Source organism: Canis lupus, chromosome 20 (genome assembly GCF_048164855.1).
Source record: "Canis lupus baileyi chromosome 20, mCanLup2.hap1, whole genome shotgun sequence".
Classification (NCBI taxonomy): Eukaryota; Metazoa; Chordata; class Mammalia; order Carnivora; family Canidae; genus Canis; species Canis lupus.
Genome location: NC_132857.1, coordinates 55,084,029 through 55,107,153, shown reverse-complemented (window position 1 = coordinate 55,107,153; position 23,125 = coordinate 55,084,029). Strand labels below are relative to the sequence as shown.

The following is a 23,125-nucleotide window of genomic DNA, read 5'->3' as shown; positions in this document are numbered from 1 at the left end:
AAAATTTTACAAAATATATAAAAAAATTACTTAGTAATGTAAGCATGTAAGCAGTCATAGGAGGCATGAGCAGAGCATGTTAATTGAAAGGGTATGATGGGTCACAACAAATCTTTGGGGACTGGAGAAATAGTATAAAGAGGTTTGGTGAATAGACAGGGGTTTTTAGAGTGGTTAAAGAACAAGTTCCTAATGTAGTTAAGGAACTGATTAATGAATATAGTACATTAAGAAGAAAGTGCAGTAGATAGTAATTTTTGTTTAATTATTCTTTCAAATTAAACACTACTGAGCTTTGCTCACAGATTTAATGGAAGCTACTTCATTTCTTCTCCATTCTTCTTAATTGGTTTGCACACTTCTATAATAACACATCAATTTTACTAACTGCCTGTTATAAATGAAATATGATACTTCCTGTCAAGATAGTGTTAGGGCATAAAAATTTGTATATGAATATGAATAAATGTGGTTTTAGGGCTGCTTCGGTAGGACCAGCGATAGTGTACGGTTAGTAGGTCGAAGTACAGTCTGGAAATTCTATTCATTTAAATGAGATTATTTATGATGTTATATTTATTACTTACCTTGAGTGTCTATATTTTAAAGATCTTGTCTGTAAACCATATAACCTTCAAAATCTACTTCCCACACGCAGAAACTGATTTCCTCAAAAAGCATCTAAAAAAGAAAGAAGAAAATATGAATTTGAGGACATAAATATTGTTTCATTTATCTTAAATATAAAAGCAGATGTCAAAAAAAAAGCAGATGTCAAAATTATTCTTTATGACTTTAGTAAATTTGGACAAGGGGAGGTGTATCTCATAAAACATATTTTATATAAATAAACAGTAGTCAATGAGATTTTTTCCACCTAGAAGTATCAGAAAGTTCTGTGAAACATATATTTTGATCTATGTCATAAAATTTAGTACTTTCTACAGTACTAATTTTATCTGGCTACCTAGTTTCTATGACCATTTTTAAGAAATCTAATTTTAGGGACATCTGGGTGGCTCAGTTGGTTGGGCCTCCTACTCCTGATTTCAGCTCTGGTCGTTATTTCATACGAAATGTTTGAAACGTTTTTCTGGGTTGTGGGACTGAGCCCCAAATTGGACTCCCTGCTGAGCATGGAGCCAGCTTGGGATTCTCTCTCTTCCTTTCCCTCTGCGTTCCCCCCTCCTTCGACTCACACTTACTCTAAATCAATCATTGTAAAAAAGAAAATATATAAACTACATTGATTCTGACGTCCAAGATGAACATATCCCTACCCTAGAAAATATTTTCCTTATTCAAAATAGATCACAAAAAATATATTCTTGATTACATCTGAGTTGCATATAAATGCCATTATCATACAGATCAACTAATTAAATATTGTCTTCATAAAAATGGTCGATATCATTTAAACTACCCAATCAGTACTTTATACCAAACTAGGGAGACTCTGCAGAGGTCTTTTAAGAGAAATTGCTACTAATAGAGAATTAGGATTCTTTGCTAAAGAGAAAATGTTCTTTGCTAAAAGATTTTGATTCTGACTCTCCTTGGTTTTTAAACAAGCCTAAAACAAACAGGGACATCGAATTTGGAGGCTAAAATACCATACCTTTAGTACGTGGTTGTTGAGTACTATGGATTCCCAAACCAAATATCAATAATTTTTGGATTAAATAACATGATTATCCCTTTTGGCCATTAGTGTAGATCTCTCATTAGTTTCTAGTTGCAGCTGCATGTTAAAAACACTCAGGACTCTTTTAACTATACTGAGACTTGGTATATTTCTCAGATATTCTGATTTAATTCGTATGATGTGGGGCCAGGGCATAGGTATTTTTTTAAAACCACTAAGGAAGGATATCTGTTCTTCAGGTTAAGAAACAACCTCACTGCAGTTATTTGATTTAATTTCTATAAATCAATGAGTAACAAAAAAATACTGTCTACAGATATCTATGAAAACTACTGAATACTTGCTAATCTGACTACTAACAAGCATGACATAAATGGTGGTGGCTGCGAATCTCAAAGTACAATGCAGTTAAGGACCAAAGATACTACTTTAAAATGTAGATTCCTACCAGGTATCATGTTGTAGACTCTGATTCAGAGAAATTAGGCTAAGGCCTAATTCTCTATTTTTACAGACATCTCTGGTAATTATATAATGCAAAAGGTCTAAAGTTCCTATAAAACAGTACTATCAGAATTTATGAACACTACTACTAAATCTTCATTATTAGCATTTATAAAAATACATCTTGAGTTTTATTGTAAGATTACATTTCTAATCTTAAAAGAAATCCTGAGACGCTCAGGATAAGAAATAATATAAATAGGGCTTTAGCAATCAATCAATGTAGATAAGCTAAAATAATGTTTATGGATAATCTCTTTTCTAACTTGTGTATTCTCCTAATCAACAAAATACTGTGCCAAAAGAGAAAAACAAAGAGAGAACAGATTATATTCTGTAATGAAACTTTAACTTAAAACTACATATATAACTACAAACATGTCCTCAATGTCTCAGAATTAAAAATGTTTTGGCCCTAACTTAGCGGGGGGGGGGGGGAGGGCGTCGGGGGGGGGGGAGTTCTTCTATCATCATTTGCTCTAAGAGCAAAACTAAAAATTTTTTAAAGAAAAATCTTGAGTCATTTCCTTCAACACACACACTAACATAACTTACTAAAAATAACATGAAATAGGCTGTTAACATTTTAGCTTTGAAACTTCTTATAAACAGGTTCAGAAATACTTTGTAATAAACATAATATATTCATATGCACATATTCTTTAGATTCTTTCTGAAAAAGAAAAGTCTAATAAACAGAGATAAATATCCAAGTGTCTGCTATACATAATAAGGATGCTGATCTCAATAACTACTAGCCCTTTAAAGAAAACTATACTTATTTTCACTTACCTCCCTAGTATGGAGGTGCTCCTAATAAAGTATTCTTTCTACATGCATGTGCTACTAAAGACTTCAGGTTTTTCTATTAACTTAACATCAACCTTTAGTTTATGACTAAAGCTGATTCTTTTCCCAGACCTACTGCTGCTTAATAGTGAGTAAACAGCCATGGACTTCCCAAATGTCTTCCTGAACACGGAGCTATTCCACCTCTCAAATCTGCAGGATCGGACGCAAGTCGGCCTCTGGTTTACAGCTATGCAATGAAGTCCAATGCCTTTTGGCAAGTCTCATGATCTACTATTTGACCCCGGCTGCCTTTTGCTGTTTATCTCTCATCTCTTCATCAACCAAAACTTGGCTCAAATACTGCTTCCTCCTTGAAGGAAATTTCCATCAATCTGACACTAAAAGCTTTCTTCCTCTTTTGATTTCCAACACTAATTATTGAAAATTACTTAGGTAATTAATCAGATACTCACTTATGGTCCCTTATTTCTATCTTTTATTATTAAGATTTGGCATATTTGTTTTATTCCCTCAACTAAATTATAATTTCCCAGCAAGCCCTAGCCTGAAAGCATTTAATAAATATGTGATGATTTTATTTGTTGGTCTTCTCAGTAACTGAGTATAGCATTTTACAGCGATTGAGTGAGGCATCCAGCTTTTCTCTCTAGTATATTTTACAACAATTAGTGATTTAAAAATTGTAATTTCCCTATGCTGCAATAACTAGCCCAACTCTTTTGAGGATGCCACACCCAATTCTTTTAATGTCTCATGATCCAGGTAATTTTAGTCAACTGAGGGGCAATGGTGCAATAACTGTTGTTAATAGTAACAAATGAATTAACAAGAATGAACATTTTAAAAATTAAATTAGACTCTATTTAAATATACTTAACACAGCTGTTATAGGGAACAGGTTTAGTGTAGTTTCCTTAGGAAAACTATACTTTAATAAGAACCAATAACTTTGTAAATAACACAATATATTACAAAAGAATTCAATGTATACATATTACTCTTTAATAACTAAAAATACATGGATAATAAAGTGTCGGCAAATTTGTTTATTTAGTGCTAACACTTCTTCTTTGAAATACAGTAATAAGAGCTAACATTTATTGATTTCTAAATTCTAACCATCATTAATTAATTTAATCTTTATAACAATCCTAAGAAGTACTATTATCATCTATGTATTATAGATAAGGAAATTGAGGAACAGAGAAATTAACTTGTCCAACATTTCACAGTTAACAACTGTCAGAGCTGGATTTCAAACGCATGCAGTCTACAATTACCTACGGTATTTCTTGAAGTCACTGTCCATTAAACTAAAATCTCCAGTAGCTCTGGAAGCCTTACTTAACATATCTTCATATAAATTTCTGTCTTTACACATTCCACCCTTTTACAAGGTTTATCAGGTTGCACACTCAAAGGAGAATGCCATGGGGGTTCACTTCCAACTCTTCCACAAAGAGGTAATTTCTAAGTCCTCGTTTAGTGCTACATACACTTTATTATTTTTGTACAATTTAAAGAATAAAGTCTCTGTACAATTTGCCTAATAAAGCATAATAAATACTAAGGTTTATCCTAAAAGCCTCAGTCTTGCTTTGAATGTAATGTTCTAGAAGCCTAATGACATTATGATTTATTAGGTATGGCCCTATGCTGGGATATAATATTTATGGTTTTAACTTATTAAAAATGTTTTTATGATAAACTAAACCTTCTTAAAACATTATTGCACTCCCAATTTTGAAATATGGAAGTTTTTACAGGAAGAAAACATGCTTTCTACTTCCCTGAGCTATGGGATGATATAAAAAAACCTAAACTTTTTTTTTTTTCTTTTTTAAAGAGAAAGTATGAGCGTCGGGGGAAGGGCAAAGGACTGAGAAAAGAGAGACTCAAGCATGTTCCACACTCAGTGTGAAGCTCCATGAGGGACTTAATCCCAAGACTCTGAGATTATGACTTGAGCCAAAATCAAGAGTGGGACACACAACTGACTGAATCCCCCAAGCAGCCTCAAAATCTAAACTTTTATAGGTGATTGCTCTCATAGCATTAGCAAAATGCAATTCTGTAGACCTCAAGATCCCATTCTAATAGGTGATTTTAAAAAAAAAATCTATTTCACAAATTTCATATGTGGTTGAATGGAAAAAGATGACAGCAAAAAAAACAAAAAAACAAATAAACAAAACACGGAATAAAATAAAACCTTCCAGTCTTTTATTTCAGTAAAAACCAAAGAGTTAAAAATATATTTAGCTCTTGTCTGCTTGCTTATTTATTTGCCATGTCTACTCTTTTAAAGTTTCCAAATTTCTTCAGTACGACAAGAGTTCTAATCATGCAATCAAATGGAAGATTTATTTTCTCAATTGATTTTAGCATAGAGAATAATCTTAGCCCTAGTGTGTTCAAGCCATTGCTTACTACAGGTTAAATCCATTATAGCTTTATTTCAGATCACTTATTTAGTGCACCTTGCATAACTTTTATTTATGTTTTTAATGCAACTGTTCTATTTATGTTGAACAGCATAAAATTCCCTCATTGGATATGCTCCAGTCACTGTTAAAATGAAAAATAAAGAACCACAGGTAATTCTAAATTCTGCCCACCAAATTAGGCCTTGTCTTTAGCCCTCTTGCAACTTGTCCAGATGATCTGGCTTCAGTTAAGACACTATATTTAAAGTCCAAAGTAACTAAAGTTCTTTCATAAAAGTTGATAATAACCAGGCTATTCAAGGTATAATATAAATGACATTTATTATCATTAGAGAAAGAAAAGCAACCATTTTTGTTTCTTATCTTCTTTCTGCACCAGCATTCTCTAAAACTGTGTATCTGATCTAGACAGGGCATCTCTTTCACTGGAATAAATAATCAATTTGGTTTTCACAAAACCACCTTAATTACCTGTTATTTGGGAAATACCAGTGAGTGATTTCAGTGATATCTGAGTGATATGCAAACACCTTGAGAGCTAACCTTTTTGGACAGAAAGAATTATGCACACCATTTTGCCAAATATAGTACTGAGAACATGCATACTAATATTCTGGCAATAACAAATTTATTATGCCTGTTATCCCACTGGGCTGGTTGATAGACAATTAATGAGCTAATAGGGTTGGGACCTCGTAAGTGGGTTGGCAGCTCATTTATTAGTCTAATTCTATGTAGTTTTTCCCAACCTCAAAAATAAGGTTCTTGAAAACCATTATGGATTGAGAACTCAAGGTTGAGAAAATAAGTATGGTGTAGAGAAAGAAATCCAGGATTTGGAGATTGAAGTCTTGTGGATATCAAGGTCTAGGTTAATAGATTACATTCAATAAAACAAAGACATTTTAAAGAAATCTTTTCCATTTATTCTTTCATGCACCAGAACTTTTCAAGGATTTCCTCTATGGCAGTATTATAGAAATAAACTGTAAAACTATTCTATATAGTTTTATGATATTTTGTAAAGCTATTTTACTTTTGGAAATGATAAATATACCAGTGACCTTGCTCTCTGCCTTGCTCTGAATGCTGGCACTGTTAAAATTTATGACTAGGATGATATTGATGCTATCATTGTATCTTCTCAGGTTCTGACTCTTGCCTCTCTGACTCCTGACTCAGTAGTCTCTCCTAGACTTTTATAGCAGTTTATCCCCGTTATCTTTCTCACAGCATCTTCAGAAACCGCTACCACTGACATCACCTCCATTTTCTTTGTAAAAGCATCACAACGGAAAAAAAAAAGGAAGAAAAGCAACAGTGATTAACTACTGCTAATTTCAGTGTTCAAGATTGTGCTAAAAACACACAGGAGTATCTTGGAGATATTGAAGATTTGTTTCCAGATCACCATAATAAAGCAAATATTATAATAAAGTGAGTCAATTGAACTTTTGGGTTCCCCAGAGCATATAAATGTTATGTCTATCTATACTATATATAGTCTATTCAGTGTGCAATAGCTTTATGTCTAAACAATGTACATACCTTAATTAAAAACCCATATTGCTAAAAAATGCTATTATCTGAGCTTTCGACAAGTCATAACCACTGATCACCATAACAAATGTAATAATAATGAAAAAGTTTGAAATATTGCAAGAACCACCAAAATGTGACACAAAGAAAGAAAGTGAGCAAATGTTATTGGAAAAATGGCACTGAGAGACTTGCCCAATGCAGGGTTGCCACAAACCTTCAATGTATAAAAGAAAAAAAAAGTAAAAACAAAAAAGAAAAAGAAAAAAAAAGTAATATCCATTAAGTACAATAAAATGACATAAGGTGGTAGGTAGAATTACTGGACAAGAAATGAGTATATCAAAGGAGAAATTTCAGCATCAGAAGGTGCTTAAATTCCTTCCAAAACATGGCAACCTTGAAGGTCCCTTCCAAATTCATGATTCTAGGAATCTGATTAAGAATCATAAGGAATTTTATGGGCAAACAAAAGAATGCTTTGGGGGGAAAAAAAAAAAAAGCATTCACAAGTCAAAAACCAAAGTTGTACTGCCCCCTTTTGGAGGGAGACTACAGAAATTCATAAACATTTAACAGGACGTCATTACTATTTTTCAATTCTAAAGCAGGATAGTAAAATACAGGCATTAGTTGTATCAATCAGCAATTTATTTCTTAACATATTTAACTAACCCCAATGTTTATTTTATTATTTTTTAAATATTTTATTTATTTATTCATGAGAGACACACAGAGAGAGGCAGAGACACAGGCAGAGGGAGATGCAGGCTCCATGCAGGGAGCCTAATGCCGGACTCGATCCTGAGACTCCAGGACCATGCCCTGGGCCAAAGGCAGGCACTAACCCGCTGAGCCACTCAGGTGTCCCCTAACCCCAGTGTTTAAACAAACAAAATAATATAAATTGCTGGGAGGCCAACAGAAGAACAAAACAAAATATTTGGAAGTGATACTGAAATTCATGACACGCAGTGAAAAATTCCAAAAGAACTGAATTTAGCCCAACAACAACAAAAAATGTTTCTGTTAATGATGCAACAGAAAATGGGTCCATAACCCTGTGTGTGTGTGTTTGAGAGAGAGAGAGAGACTATTGCTTTTGTACACAACAATCAGAGGTCTTTAAAGTAGTTTCACATAGTTTCAAGTATTTAACATTTTGAGGTATTTGATACATAAGACACTAAACCCCAAAGGAAAACACTATTCTAAAGATCGATTTCATGAAACGTTCATAAACCTACTTCAATACCCAAAAAGAAATCCAGATCCAAATATAAAACATAATGCTTTATTTATGTGGTGAAAATGAAGATAATAACAGCCCTAAAAGTGACTCCACTAAAATGAGCTAATCAAACTATTAGAATGTTGTAGGAGGTTAAGTAGAAAATACTGAATCAGAACTGAGAGAAAATCTTTTTAGAAGATGTTCTGTGCATAAAACAAAAGAAAATCATGTTAGCTAAAAATTTAAGAAAATATATACACTTATTAATTAGTACTTGTTAATTAAGACTAATTTAAAAGAAAACTAATTAAGGAGAAGATTTATTTAAATTAACTTATACAAAAATTTTAAATATAATTTTTTAAATATGTGCATAAAGACTAAAAACTGTTCTTATAAGATTCTTAATATAAGTGGCTTCAAAATGCAGCCATATATTATTAAAATCATCATATAAACTCTTACAGAAAACATCAAATTTATGCTATAAGATTTTTTAAATGTTCGATGATATGGAAATACACTCCCTCCAGTATTTATGGTGTTGATAATATAAAGTATGATCTTTTTATATAATGCATACTGTAGCCAAAGTAACTTTTCAAATTATCAACAAAACAAAATAAAACAACCCTCCAAAATGAGGGGTCCTCATTAATGGAAATAAATCCTCCTGTATTATCCTAAGGGAAGAGACGCTAGCCAGAACTAACTGAAAAAAAAAAAAAAAAAGCAATAAGTAGTTGCACCTTGGGAAAATCAAATTCTACTATGATTTCCAACAAAAACAAAAATATATCAGAGAAAAATATTAGAACCCTGTGCAAGGAGGTGAAATCCTCACATGTCAACACATGGAAATAATTAAATGACAAGCAGGGAAAATGCAAATAAATGCACAGAAGAGTAGGAGTATCATCCTTAGTGATGTCTGAAAAGGAAGTTAATGTGACTGGGGACTATCAAAGTCACCAGTGAGTGTTTGGGGGAAACATCAGTCTCTGGCTTTCTGCATTTTTTTGGTGCAGGCACTCATAGCAGCAAAAGAAACCATATTACATGAGAAATTTTATGAGCCAGTAGTAATGCCTGATTTTATGATGTCTGGAAACAGCTTTTACCAAAAGAGAACAATATTTCAAATCCTACCAAGATCAGTTCAGTATTATGCCAACCTGCCAAATAATGAAGAGTTTTATTAAAGAAAATAACACATTGACACAGGAATAAAATCTTATAAAGGGAAAAAGATGTCTGGATTACACAAATTACCTCCAGGAGTAAACAAAGATGGGGTCATTATTGACCGAGAGATAATTGAGAATCAAAAAAAAAAAAAAATGAAATCTAACTAGGAGCAAGTGCAAACAAAAAGAGCTTGAGTCACTCCTGTTTATTAGAGATTTTTCATGTATAGAGGGTTGCCTTGTCAAGTTTCTTTTTCGAGATATACAAAAGATAAATGGAATATCATTTTAGATCTTTCAAAGATTACAAGAATTAATATTGTGAAAATGTCTATGCTACCCAGGGCAATGTACACGTTCAATGCAATCCCTATCAAAATACCACGGACTTTCTTCAGAGAGTTGGAACAAATAATCTTAAGATTTGTGTGGAATCAGAAAAGACCCCGAATGGCCAGGGGAATATTGAAAAGGAAAATCAGAACCAGGGGCATCGCAATGTCGGATTTCAAGCTGTACTACATAAAGCTGTGATCCTCAAGACAGCGTGGTACTGGCACAAAAACAGACACATAGATCAATGGAACAGAAAAGAGAACCCAGAAATGGGCCCTCAACTCTATGGTCAACTAATATTCGACAAAGCAGGAAAGACTATCTATCCACTGGAAAGAGGACAGTGTCTTCAATAAATGGTGCTAGGAAAATTGGACATCCACATGCAGAAGAATGAAACTAGACCATTCTCTTACCCCAGACACAAAGATAAACTCAAAATGGATGAAAGATCTAAATGTGAGACAAGAATCCATCAGAATCCTAGAGGAAAACACAGGCAACACCCTTTTTTGAACTTGGCCACAACAACTTCTTGCAAGATACATCTATGAAGGCAAGGGAAACAAAAGCAAAAATGAACTATTGGGACTTAAAAAGCTTCTGCACAGCAAAAGAAACAGTCAACAAAACTAACAGACAATCTACAGAGTGGGAGAAGATATTTGCAAATGACCTATCAGATAAAGGGCTAGTTTCCAAGATCTATAAAGAACTTATTAAACTCAGCAGTAAAGAAACAAACAATCCAATCATGAAATGGGCAAAAGACATGAACAGAAATCTCACAGAGGAAGACCTAGACATGGCCAACATGCACATGAGAAAATGCTCCGCATCACTTGCCATTAGGGAAACACAAACCAAAACCACAATGAGATACCACCTCACACCAGTGAGAATGGGGAAAATTAACAAGACAGGAAATAACAAATGTTGGAGAAGATGTGGAGAAAGGGGAGCCCTCCTGCACTGTTGGTGGGAATGTGACCTGGTGTAGCCACTCTGGAAAACAGTGTGGAGTTTCCTCAAAGAGTTAAAAATAGACCTGCCCTATGACCCAGCAATTGCACTGCTGGGGATTTACCCCAAAGATACAGATGCAGTGAAATGGCAGGACACCTGCACCCCGATGTTTATAGCAGCAATGTCCACGATAGCCAAACTGTGGAAGGAGCCTCGGTGTCCATCGAAAGATGATGGATAAAGAAGATGTGGTTTATGTATACAATGGAATATTCCTCAGCCATTAGAAACGACAAATACCCACCATTTGCTTCAACGTGGATAGAACTGGAGGGTATTATGCTGAGTGAAGTAAGTCAATCGAAGAAGGACAAACATTATATGGTCTCATTCATCTGGGGAATATAAAACATAGCGAAAGGGGAATAAAGGGGAAAGGAGAGAAAATGAGTGGGAAATATCAGTGAGGGTGACAGAGCATGAGAGACTCCTAACTCTGGGAAACGAACAAGGGGTAGTGGGAAAGGGAGGTGGGCGGGGGGATAGGGTGACTGGGTGACGGGCACTGAGGGGGGCACTTGACGGGATGGGCACTCAGTGTTATATGTTGGCAAATAGAACTCCAATAAAAAATATACAAAAAAATCTTTCCAAGATAACAAATAAAAAACTATGCATATAAAATGCAAAGAATTTCCAGAGATTTGCTCCATCTTCTCAGTTTATAATGCACTAAAATGACTATGCAGAAAAAGAACTACTTAAACGTTTAAACCACGACATTATAGGTCATTGTGTTCTGTAAGAGTGATTTGAGTCTTAATATCATCTCTCTCGTAAAGCTTCAAATGCTATTTAAAATTAATCAAATATTAAATGTTCCCTATATTGCTGGCATTTATAAGGCTGTGATTTTTCTGATGATTCCTTAGTACTGAGAATATAGTTGTAGATACCACTGTAGATGTAGATACAATAAAATGTACCATATATATATATAAAAGTAAATATAATATATAATTTTAGCTTGGTATAGTGAACTGCAAATCAGTGCACGCATGGAAGTAAAACTTAGTATGTTCAGTAAAAGTTAAATATAAAACATTTAAAAATACCTATTGATGGGCTGATTATAACAGAGCAACTAAAGCAAAAAATGAAATATTCAGTTGATTCATATAGAAAAGAAAAACAAACTATCTCAATACGTTCGGATGCCTCTCTTTTGGACTGAATCAGGTGAAATTATTTTATTGTTCAAAAAACACTGAATATTGGGAATTTCATATGGTTTAGACAAAAACATTAGAGTTAACATATTTAATTCATTTAATTCTGTGAAATATTGCAATACAAACCAAGAATCAATGTATTCATTGACTAACATCTTGTATTTCAAATAATTTTACTACCACACAAAAAAGTTGAAAAAGGAGTAAACACTATTAGTGATTTCTGTTGCTCCCAGATTATTAAATTAAGAGATTAGGTACTTAGCAAATTTGAGCATACACTAGGTAGATTATTATGTATAGAAAATTATCACTGTTTTATTTTTCTTGGATGTGGAAAGAAGATGTAATAAGAGAAAGGCTATAAATGAGAGTAAATTTACATTTAGAAGAGAAGGAAACCAATGAAGTCCTTTATGATATTTACAATTTGGCAAAGTACTGTAAGGTGCAAACTTCTTTTACCATATTACTGCAAGTTCATAATTTAAAGTAATGGTTGGCTATAAACGAAGGCAATCTATGTTAACTGGCGATTGATCAGTCAATCAATGTTACTGAAAAAGGATCATATATTTATGTAATAATAATTCATCATTATTTCAACAAAGGAATTCTCAATTTTGCCTGATCCTAAAAATGTGTCTTAAAAAAAACAACAGCAAAACCAAAACTTAATATAGCGTTTAAATTTTTATATACCTAATTGTAACTTTAGGTGTATCGAAATTATGTACTTTGATATATCTAAGGTTTGGTCAGAATGAAGAGTGTGGCTGTACCAGTTAAAATACTTAATAGTAAAAGGCTTCCATACTTATTAGAAAATGGCCACTGCTCCCCATTCCACCTATCCTCTTCTTTACGAACCTCATCCCCACCAAGAAGACTTTTTCGAGTTCTAATCTCTAAGGAGATAACACCCAGTAGAACAAGGGATCCACTCAAAATAGTCAGTGCCTAAGCCATACCAGTTGTTATACGTTTCAAATCTCGCCTCTATTAATAAAACAGGGATAGTTGCAGAAGCTTTGTGTTTGAGGTCTGTCAATGTTATTATAATAGTTGTACTACCTGAGTAAGTCACTGGACCTTAGTGAAATTCCAACTTCCTTTTTTGAAATAGTTATTACTAAGTACTTAGTAGAGCTGATTGTGGAGTGTGTGAAATTACATGAAGTGACTATTAGCAATGGTAGGCATTACTCTCCTCTCATCTTACTAGAAATATAGTAAAGTTAACCCTTGAACAACAAAAGGTTAGGGGTGCTAACCCTGCATGCTGTCAAAAATCCACATATAATGCTTGACTCCCCCAAAACTTAACTACAATTAGCCTGCTGTTGACCAGAAGCCTTACTGACACCATGAACAGTTGATTCACACAATTCTTTTGTTATTACAATAAAGCAAGCTAGAGGAAAGAAAATGTTACTAAGAATATCATAAGGAAGAGAACATACATTTATAGTACTGAATTTATTGGGGAAAAAAAACCCTGCATAGAAATGGACCCACACAGTTCAAATCTGGGTTGTTCCAAGGTCAGCTGCAAATACTACATGGGAAAATAAGCAAAAACTACAGTCCTTCACTCACAAATGGGCCACATTTCAAACACTCATTTTGAAGCTGGTAGTTTAGTAATTAGAAGGCATTTTCCTGACAATGTTCCTTATACAAAAGTAGTAATGTATCTCAGCAATTTTATAAATTCATATTTCATCTATAATATACTGTTTTCATACATGGAAAAAAACCTTATTGAGTATTCATATATGCCAGGCACTATTCTAAGAATTTTACATTTAAGTTACTTAATCCTCAAAACAACCTTATGGAATAGTATGCTCTTACCACGCTCACTTAACAAATGAGGAAATCTAGACAGAGAGGTAAAGTAACGTGCTCTAGGTTGTATTTGCTAGTAAGTGGCAGAGCCAGGATTTATCCTATACAACCGGGCTCAAGAGCCTACGTTCCTGATCACTGTATTTTCTTTGGAGTTATTTGAATCATAAAACATATAAACACTTATAAAAATCAAAACATTGAGAAAAATTACGTGGTAGTTTCTCAACTTGTGATAGAAATTGATCAAATTGAGCAAAAGAAGAAAAAAAATATACTGAATTAATCTTGCATACTAGTGACTTGAAAAGCAGCCTGAGAGAGATTTGTGGAGATACTGTCAAAGACTTAAATGCCACTATCCTTGCTTCTTCATCTTAGCTAAAGCTCCTGAGTTACCTTTCCTTCCCTTTCCTTAGTTGCATATCTATCTTTCAGAGTGTCTTTTTAATTAATTATTCTTAAAGATTTTATTTATTTATTCATGAGAGACACAGAGAGAAGGACAGAGAAACAGGCAGACGGAGAAGCAGGTTCCCCGCAGGGAGCCCGATGTGGGACTCAATCTCAGGTAGGACCCCGGGATTAGGACCTGATGGAGGCAGATGTTCAACTGCTGAGTCACCCAGGTGCCCAGAATGTCTTTCTAAAAGACATTTTGCAAATCAGCCCAAGGCCAACCGGTATTGACCTGGGTTCCCAACTCTGGATTATCGACAATGACCAGGCTCTTGTTTGGCATTTTCCCAAAGATCAAGAGAATGGGCATATTTGTGCCAAGGAGAGTAAATTCAGCTACTGCCCAACTCCCATCTTCTTCAGACTACATCGAGAACTTCCTTTTATACTTTAGACTCCTCTGAATTCTTCCTGTGACAATTTCTGGCTTTGAAAGCTTGTTCTTTAAATTCAATTTTTGGTGTGCTAAAATGGTTTCCAGCTAATGCTCTTGGTACTATTTTAGATAGTTCGTAATATTTTCATTTGAGCTTTCTGTTATATTTTACTTTTAGTATCAAGGTGACTGTTAAATATTTTATTTGCTTATTTGGTATGCTAAATGCTCTGAATACTACTTCGCAGTATCTTAGAATCATATTACTTTACTATTTCATTTTTAATTCGTTAGCATTTTAGGTATCCCTAAATATTTATACTTGAGCATATTAGTAAGATTTTAGTTTAGACTATAGGTCTCACTAAATTTTTTTGTTGGAATTACATTTAACTTTTTGGTTAAAATGCATTTTTTTTCAACTTCCATTTTTTTTTTAAAGATTTTATTTATTTATTCATGACAGAGAGAGAGGCAGAGACATAGGCAGAGGGAGAAGCAAGCTCTCTACAGAGAGCCTAATGTGGAACTTGATCCTAGGACCCTGGGATCATGACCTGAGCCAAAGGCAACCACTAAGCCACTCACATGTCCCCCTACTTCTATTGTTAAGACTTTACTATATATATTGACTTCAGTATTTTACAATTATGTTCAGAATTTCAATAAAATGGTGATTATGGAAGATCCTTTTACTTACATAACTTTGTTAAGTTTTACTCATATTTGATGGCTAATAAATCACTTTAACAGGGTAAAGCCACAAAAAAAAAAAAAATGAAAAGGGATCTATCATACTATATTTTTAGCCCCAAATTCAAATAGATCATCTTTTAACTATTTATTCTAAATTGTAAACTGTCTATTTACAATATAAAATAATACCAGTCTATATGGTAAGAATTCTTATTTTGGGGTTTGTTGGGTAGTTGTCTTATTGGAATTTCTAAGGAAACAGACTCTGAGACTAAGACTGAGTGTACATAATTTATTAGGAAGGTTCACAAGAACTGGAAGGGAAATGCGGAAAGTGATAAGAGGAGGGCAGGTAGGTAATAATAGGGTACATCATTAAGCTATCTAAAACGGAAGCTAAGGGGATCCCTGGGTGGCGCAGTGGTTTGGCGCCTGCCTTCGGCCCAGGGCGCGATCCTGGAGACCCGGGATCAAATCCCACGTCGGGCTCCCGGTGCATGGAGCCTGCTTCTCCCTCTGCCTGTGTCTCTGCCTCTCTCTCTCATGAATAAATAAATAAAACCTTAAAAAAAAAAAAAAAAAAAAGAAAGCCAAGTGGAACATAATCTCATGGGGGAAACTGGTAAATGGTATTAAGATATAGGTCTCAGAACTATCTAAACCAGGGCCAAGGAAGCTGAAACCTGTTAGTCATTGCTTATGTCTAGCCCTAGTGGCTTCCAGAAGCTCAAAGGCAGTCCTATGGCTTAGATGGAGGTGCTGGCCTTCAGAAGGCTAAGGCAACAAGATGGTAAAGGGCTACAAGGGTGTAAAGATAGAGTATCACATTAACTATTACATTAGTAAAACTATTAGGCATCTCCCACCTCCAATCACCACAGTCATTTTTTTCCCCTTTCTTTTCTTTTTTTATAGGCTCCATGCTTATGGAGCCCAAAGTGGGCTTGAACTCACCACCCTGAGATTGAGACCTGAACTGGGATCAAGAGTCTGATGCTTAACCAACTGAGTCACGTAGGCACCCAAGTGATCATTCTGTCAGAGTAAATTTAGCCTGAATGTTGGTGAAATTATGGCAAAGCAGTTTTATCTGGAAGCAGAAAGTATACTAACAATATTTAAGTATTATGAATACTACGGTAGTGTGTAACTTCTCAACTCAAAATGCTAATGGAACAGGAGCCTTGTCCTAAGACACTAGGAAATAAACTCAACAAATCATATCAGCCTATGATTTAACTCTTCCAAGAATTAATCTTCTTTTCCTCCCTGACTCTTGAAGATCGGCTACTATCATGAATGCCACAGTAACTAATCTGGGAAGTTCACAACCAACAGACTAGTTCAGCGGAAACAAATGGTCATTGATGTTCTTCACCCCTGAAAAGCAACAGTACCGAAGACAAAAATTCAGGAAAAACTAGCCAAAATATACAAGACCACACCGGATATCATCTTTGTATTTGGATTCAGAACCTGTTTTGGTGGTGGCAAGACAACTGGTTTTGGCATGATTTAGGATTCCTTGGATTATGTGAAGGAAAATGAACCCAAACATAGAGATGCAAGACACAGCCTGTATGAAAAGAAAAAGACCTCAAGAAAACAGTGAAAGGAACACAGGAACAGAATGAAGCAAGTCAGGGGGACTGCAAAGCCAATGTTGTGCTGGCAAAAAGTGAGCTGGATATTCAACAACAGAAGAAAGATTCTGCAGTGACTTTATCTGTGGTGATTATGCAGATTTTTTGTTAGAGAATTAATAAATCAAGAATTAAAAAAAGAAAGAATCCTTATAGATCTTGATAGTGTCCTAAACCATTGCAAAAACACCCACCAGAACAAGAGATGTGAAGCATCATCCCCAATTATCAGTCTGTTTTACCTAGTGATGGGTACATTCCTATTGCAACTTGAAGGCATATATGCTATAAAAGAAATAAACTATAGAATAAAGTCATTTGGAGAATTCACAAATATTTTCTCCAAGAAATGCTTCCCCCAACTAAGTAAATTTTTTCTGATTTAATTCTTTCTTATCTTTAAAGTTTTCTTGCTTCCTCTCAGTATTTATCTGACTAGAATCTTAGGATCTTTTTTTTGGTGTGTGCCATACCATTTGTTTCTCAAGGTCAGGTGATAGGTGCCAACTTGGAGAGCTCAGGTCCAGGTCCCAGTTTCATCGTAATTCCAGAGCTCCTTTGGTCAATGAGATACTAAGTCTGGATCTTGACTCTGTGAACTGAATTAGCACGTGCAGCCACTGGACAGCTAAAACAGACTAAATGGCTAAGCCTTGAGCTCTGTGGGCCAGACAAGGGCATCTTTGGTCCCATACTGTCCACTAAGGTAGTGGATTTATTCAAGAGTAATTATCTTCTGAAAGCTAAACATAGTGAAAGAGCGAAGTGTGGGGCAGCCCGGGTGGCTCAGTGGTTTAACGCTGCCTTCAGCACAGGGCCTGATCCTGGAGACCCGGGATCGAGTTCCACATCGGGCTCCCTGCGTGGAGGCTCCCTCTCCCTCTGTCTATGTCCCTGTCTCTCTCTCTGTCTCTCATGAATAAATAAATAAAATCTTTAAAAAAAAAAAAAAAGAAAGAGCTACGTGTAAGTAAACATCAATAGATGTGAAACTGATTTGTAGTTGATTATTTTTTGCACAGGATAGAGAACAAAGGTGGAAAATGTGTGTGTTTGTGTGGGTAAGTGAAGAAATGTCATTTTCCCCCTAAACTGTGCAAGGCTATAAAACATACTATTTGGGACAATTATGCATACATTTACTTCCTCGGAATTATATTTTTACAACATAGTTGCCAAGCATTGGTCCATTTCTACTGCAGAGAGCAATGTCTGGAATTTGTCAGGGCACCTCTGCTATTACTCTGGGCTGTGTGGTTGTCAGACTCGCTTCCAGTGTGTAAGCATGAGGAAGTTGCTTGGATGGGTGGGAGGTGAGTAGGGGGAGAGATAATGGAAAATATGAAGAGTAAGAGATTTACCTAAGAAGATTTTCTTTCTCAAAAAGAGTAAGTTTGGTGAAGAAATATAGTGCATAAAGCATAAACATTCAAGAAAAAAGATTAAATCATATTTTTATATGTTTTAAAAGACCAATTTACAATATAAAATTATATACTATTAATAACCTGAGTAAAACAATTTTATATACAGCATGACTAATTTCTTATAATTTTAATAACAATAATAGAAATTTACAGCTGGAAGGAATCTTAGTAATCCCCCAGACCTGCCCTCATTTTCAAGAAGAGGAAACAGAGCTAAAAGGTCAATTTGCCAAAGGTCATAGTCAGTGATAAAAGGGCTAGCATCCAGATCTCATCATTTCCTCTTAGATGTCCTTTACACAAATAATTTCGAAATATTAACTTTTTTTTTTCAATTTGCAGAGCTTTTCATTAGAACTCCACATTTTCACATAAATAATATTAGTAGGAAGTATTACTAGCATTGTACCACCTCCCAACATGAATATATTTCAAATCTGTACATCTCTACTTTTAATTCACTTACTTACTAAAAGAATAGTCAAGAAAAGATGTTTGTATATGGGTATATATTAAGAACAATAGCCTTAGCCTATTCTTACGTATTTCATTAACATGAAATACATCTGAATTACTGTAACTTAAAAAATTTACAGCAGCTATCAGTCTGAAAGGTAGAACTATTTTCTAAAAGTCATACCTTCTAAAATCAAGGAAGTTGTGGAAAAAGGGGGAAGTGAACATGAATCTTTAAAAAAATTACTCAGCACTCTAATTCAAAGTTTTTTCCTTCTACTCTTTTTATTATTTTTCACTTTTCCCAAAAACTAGATACAAATAATATGAGAAAAGCTTTTCATCAATCCATACAAAGTTTTTAAGTAACAATGTCATACTACTTCATTAACAAGTCCTCTGGGTACAGAATTTTTTGACATGGACATGAACAGATTGAAGGAAGGAAGTTCCAGTCTTCAAAGAGCTGGCTCAGAATAAAGGCTAACATGGAGAAGACCATAAACTAGTCTAGATCTACCTGAGAAAAAGACCCATGTACAATAAAAAATAGAGTGAATACACTTGTATTCTTAAAAATGTGCAACTATTTATGTTAAGAATAAAATAGCTTTTGGGGGGAAGTGTGTTTTAGGTTCCTGCTTTGGAGCCTGAGAGAGTGTTCTCCTTTTGCCATGGATGATGGCAACTGGCATAGAGGCAACACCAAGGCTCAAGGAATAAGCCTTCCTCTCCAGAGGAACACAGCATGAGCACGGGACAAAGACAGCATTAGTTATATCTTCACAAATCAGACGCTCAGAATCCACAATACCTAGACTCATATTACCAGTGAATGGGATAATCTATAACAATTTGATTATAGGAATTATAGGTTTCAAAGGGACAAAATAAAATTTCTCTTCCCAATCCATAAAAATATGGACTAGATCCAATGAACATTTAACTAAGTTTCTAGTTTATGTCATATACTTTCCCAAATATAATGTGATTTAATTATCACCAAAATCTTAGTGTATAGGTATTATCATCTTAATTTAGCAGATGAGAGAACTAAGAGAAGACAAAGCTCTGGCTCTCAATTGGAAACTGTGGAACTAGAGCCTGAACCCAAGTCTAATGCTTTATTCCATCTTTCCACACTGCGTTATACCCCTGATAAGGGCTCATAGTTGGGTTAAAATGAAGACTTAACACATTGTAAGATGATTGTTTCTGGTTTTTACAAATGATTGAGGTAGCTGATAAAATACCAGTGCTGTATTTTAAAGTGTGAATAAGTGAAGAAATTGAAACAGAGAAAAACTATGATTGGGCAAAAAAAGTTGTAGGAAATGTATGTTTTTACATATCCTTGTGATGGTGGTACAGTAACATAAGACTTTTTTTCAAAATATCATCACCAAAAAAGAAACTGCATGGGAAGCACAGCAATATTATAAGGTGTAAACTCCCTCTGGATTTCTCTTTTCTAGAGTTTCTCTAATTTCCAGTGACACAGCTGTCAACAATGATCCAAAAGCAGACAAGGCTTCCTTTTCCAGGTGACTAGAATTATGTGATCTCTGGAAACAATGCCCTAGGAACTTAGTCCTATTTACTCTTTTCTTTTGAAGACAAACCACAATTTCCTGGGAAAAAGAGTGTATTCATTTAACATATTACAAAAATAGTGTACAATATAACAAGGTTTTACAAGCTTAGCTTTTATCCTATAAATTCTTTTGGATCTTATAACAAATTCTTCATTACTGTGAAGAAAGCTGACACACACCTCAACTGGGCTAAGAGGTAAAGTGTCAAATGCATCTGTCAGTTTTTAAATTCACCTGCTTCTGAAATGATTGATATGGTGGGGAAAAGTGCAAAAGGAAAGGACTCCTCCCCAGCTCAGTCCTATTGGTACGATATTCTCCCAATCAGTCCATACTTTGGTTTTCTGAGTAGACATGGTGCTCTATGGTTTACTAAGAACCTGACATTCCAGGTCCTCTGCTTCCAAGCCTCCCACTGTAAGCTCTTGTCAGGAGACAAAACGACACATGATACACATTTTAAATTCTCCTCTCTGCTCACCTACTTACCTATTTTTCATTCTTTCTTCCCTCTTTCTTGCTTCAAGGATAGAGATTAGAAGTGGTATTGCTTACTTCTCCAAATAGTCTAAGGGAATAAATGTATACTACTAGTTTAATTAACACTGAAATTTAAATAGAATGAAACATATCTCTGAAGAAATAACAAATGCTCACCTACCAAAACTATTTCCTGTTTTGTTAACAAAACCTGGCTCTTGAAGCTATAAACGATTTATTATTTCTAATAAATTTCATATATAATAATTTGTTTGTAATTTAGACTTCCATAGTGCTACCATTATATATACATCACAGTTCCTCTATGCAACTAACATTAAAGAAGATAACTGAGTCTTCTCCCTTAATTCACTACAATAATATTTTGAAACCATACTATGCCCAAGACAGATTTTAGAGGCTCCTGGATGTTTTAAGAAGAACAAGCTTAAGAATTGGGAAGGGATTACTGCCCCTCCGCTGGCTTTCATGGTATAGTTGGGGATGTAAAATATGCACAAATCACTGTAACAGCAGAGATACAAATAAAATGCCATGAAAACCAAGAGGAAGGGAAGGGCAATAAATAATTCCTTCATAATTCTTAAAGAACTGATATAAAGCAAAGTAAATTATGGTAGACTGAAATTCAAAATCTAATATAAAGGAGCTTAGACACAAGAGTATTCCTAATTATAAATTCTAACAAAAACTTACAAACTTTTCCTGCTTATGTTTTAGAATGATTCCACTCAACATCTTCCTGCCATATTTCATATGACCCCTGAAAATGCCATCACCCCTAAGAGGCTCTCTCACCTGATCCCAAGAGCTCCGGTTGTCCTCTATAGCATGTAATGACTACATGACCCACATTATCTACTATAATATATTATTTAGTGTACAATTACATACTCACTTTAAACTTTGGGGACTTACTATGTGTCAGTCACTGTGCTATACTGCCTTACTTGTACTTACTTTCTTGATCCATACAACAACCCTGTATGCTACTTAATAAAACTTACCCTACTTTATGCATCAAGAAATAAGTTTAGACCGATTAGTCACAGGCTCAAAGTAACAAAATGAATGAACTGCAGTTAGGAAGTCTATCTCAAACCACATACCAATCAGTAAGTAACACTACTTTGCTTAACATATTTATAAATGTCATATTACAATTTTTTGGATATGAGATACCATGACAATTCCATTTGCTTCATGCATACATGGGACAATTGTACACCAAAATCATTTGTGGAGCATTTTATCACAGATAACCATCACCCATCCTGAAAGGTTGATTCATTTTGTCCAAAGTTGGATTGGCCCTCTGTAGGTCTAGAAAATCCCATAGGTGTTTCTGATGTGAAACACCTAAACAACATAGGCTGTGATGTTTCACAGCCAGAGTTGAAAGCTATTAAGTATTACACACTTCTAGGGATCTAGACAAATTTTAAATTACAAACAGCAAGCTCAGGCTTTTAGATTCAAATCTTGGCTTTGGTACTAACTACCTATGGGAGCTTGTGCTTCAACTTCTTTATATGAAAACAAGGATAATATTGCTATTCACTAGGGTTGTTGAGATGATGAAAAGGGTTACTATATAAAGAATTTAGAGTGGTGCCTGGCACAAGGAAAATTTTAATAAATATTAGCAATTGTCATGGGAGTGAGATCAGATGTACTAAGTATTTGCCAACTCAGATCTGAGAAACACTCTTGGGGGTTGAATCTTAATAAGTCTAATGCTATACCTATGAGAAAAGACATTACATATAGATGTTTCTAATTCAGAAAGTCATTTAGAATACAATTTATTTGCATACTGAGGATTGTTTATATTTGAAGCTTTGTGGTGGTGATGTCCAGTATGGCACAGAAAAATAAAAGCTATGTGGTATAGCTGAAAAAGCATGGATTTGGAAGTAGGGTACTAGTGTTTGAGCCTCTATTTACTACCTCTGCAAACCAGAGCAAGTCATTGGATTTTTTGTTTTCCCCTCTGTAAAGGGAGTATGTAAACAGTTTTCACTTTTTAATGTTTTTCCTGAAGATTACATGAGATGATGGATGTGAATGTATCTAGTATATAGTTGGACATATGGCAAATATACAACAAATTTGAGGTTCCACACCAGCTTTCCAAATCCTATTTAATCTATTTACAGTTAAAGGACAGTACAAATTGCCAAGTATAATCTTTCCATTCAGCATGTTAATAACATTT

At 34.6% G+C, this 23,125-nt stretch overlaps 1 protein-coding gene across 23 annotated transcripts in view; it reads right to left on the bottom strand.

Moving 5' to 3' along the window:
• Positions 1-23,125, bottom strand: part of MBD5 (methyl-CpG binding domain protein 5) — a 433,497-nt gene that overhangs the window by 269,333 nt on the left and 141,039 nt on the right. For all 23 annotated transcript variants that reach the window (XM_072789109.1, XM_072789112.1, XM_072789100.1 and 20 more), the window contains exon 2: positions 588-681. The gene's annotated coding sequence lies outside the window, so the exon portion shown is untranslated. The remainder of the gene's footprint in view (positions 1-587; positions 682-23,125) is intronic.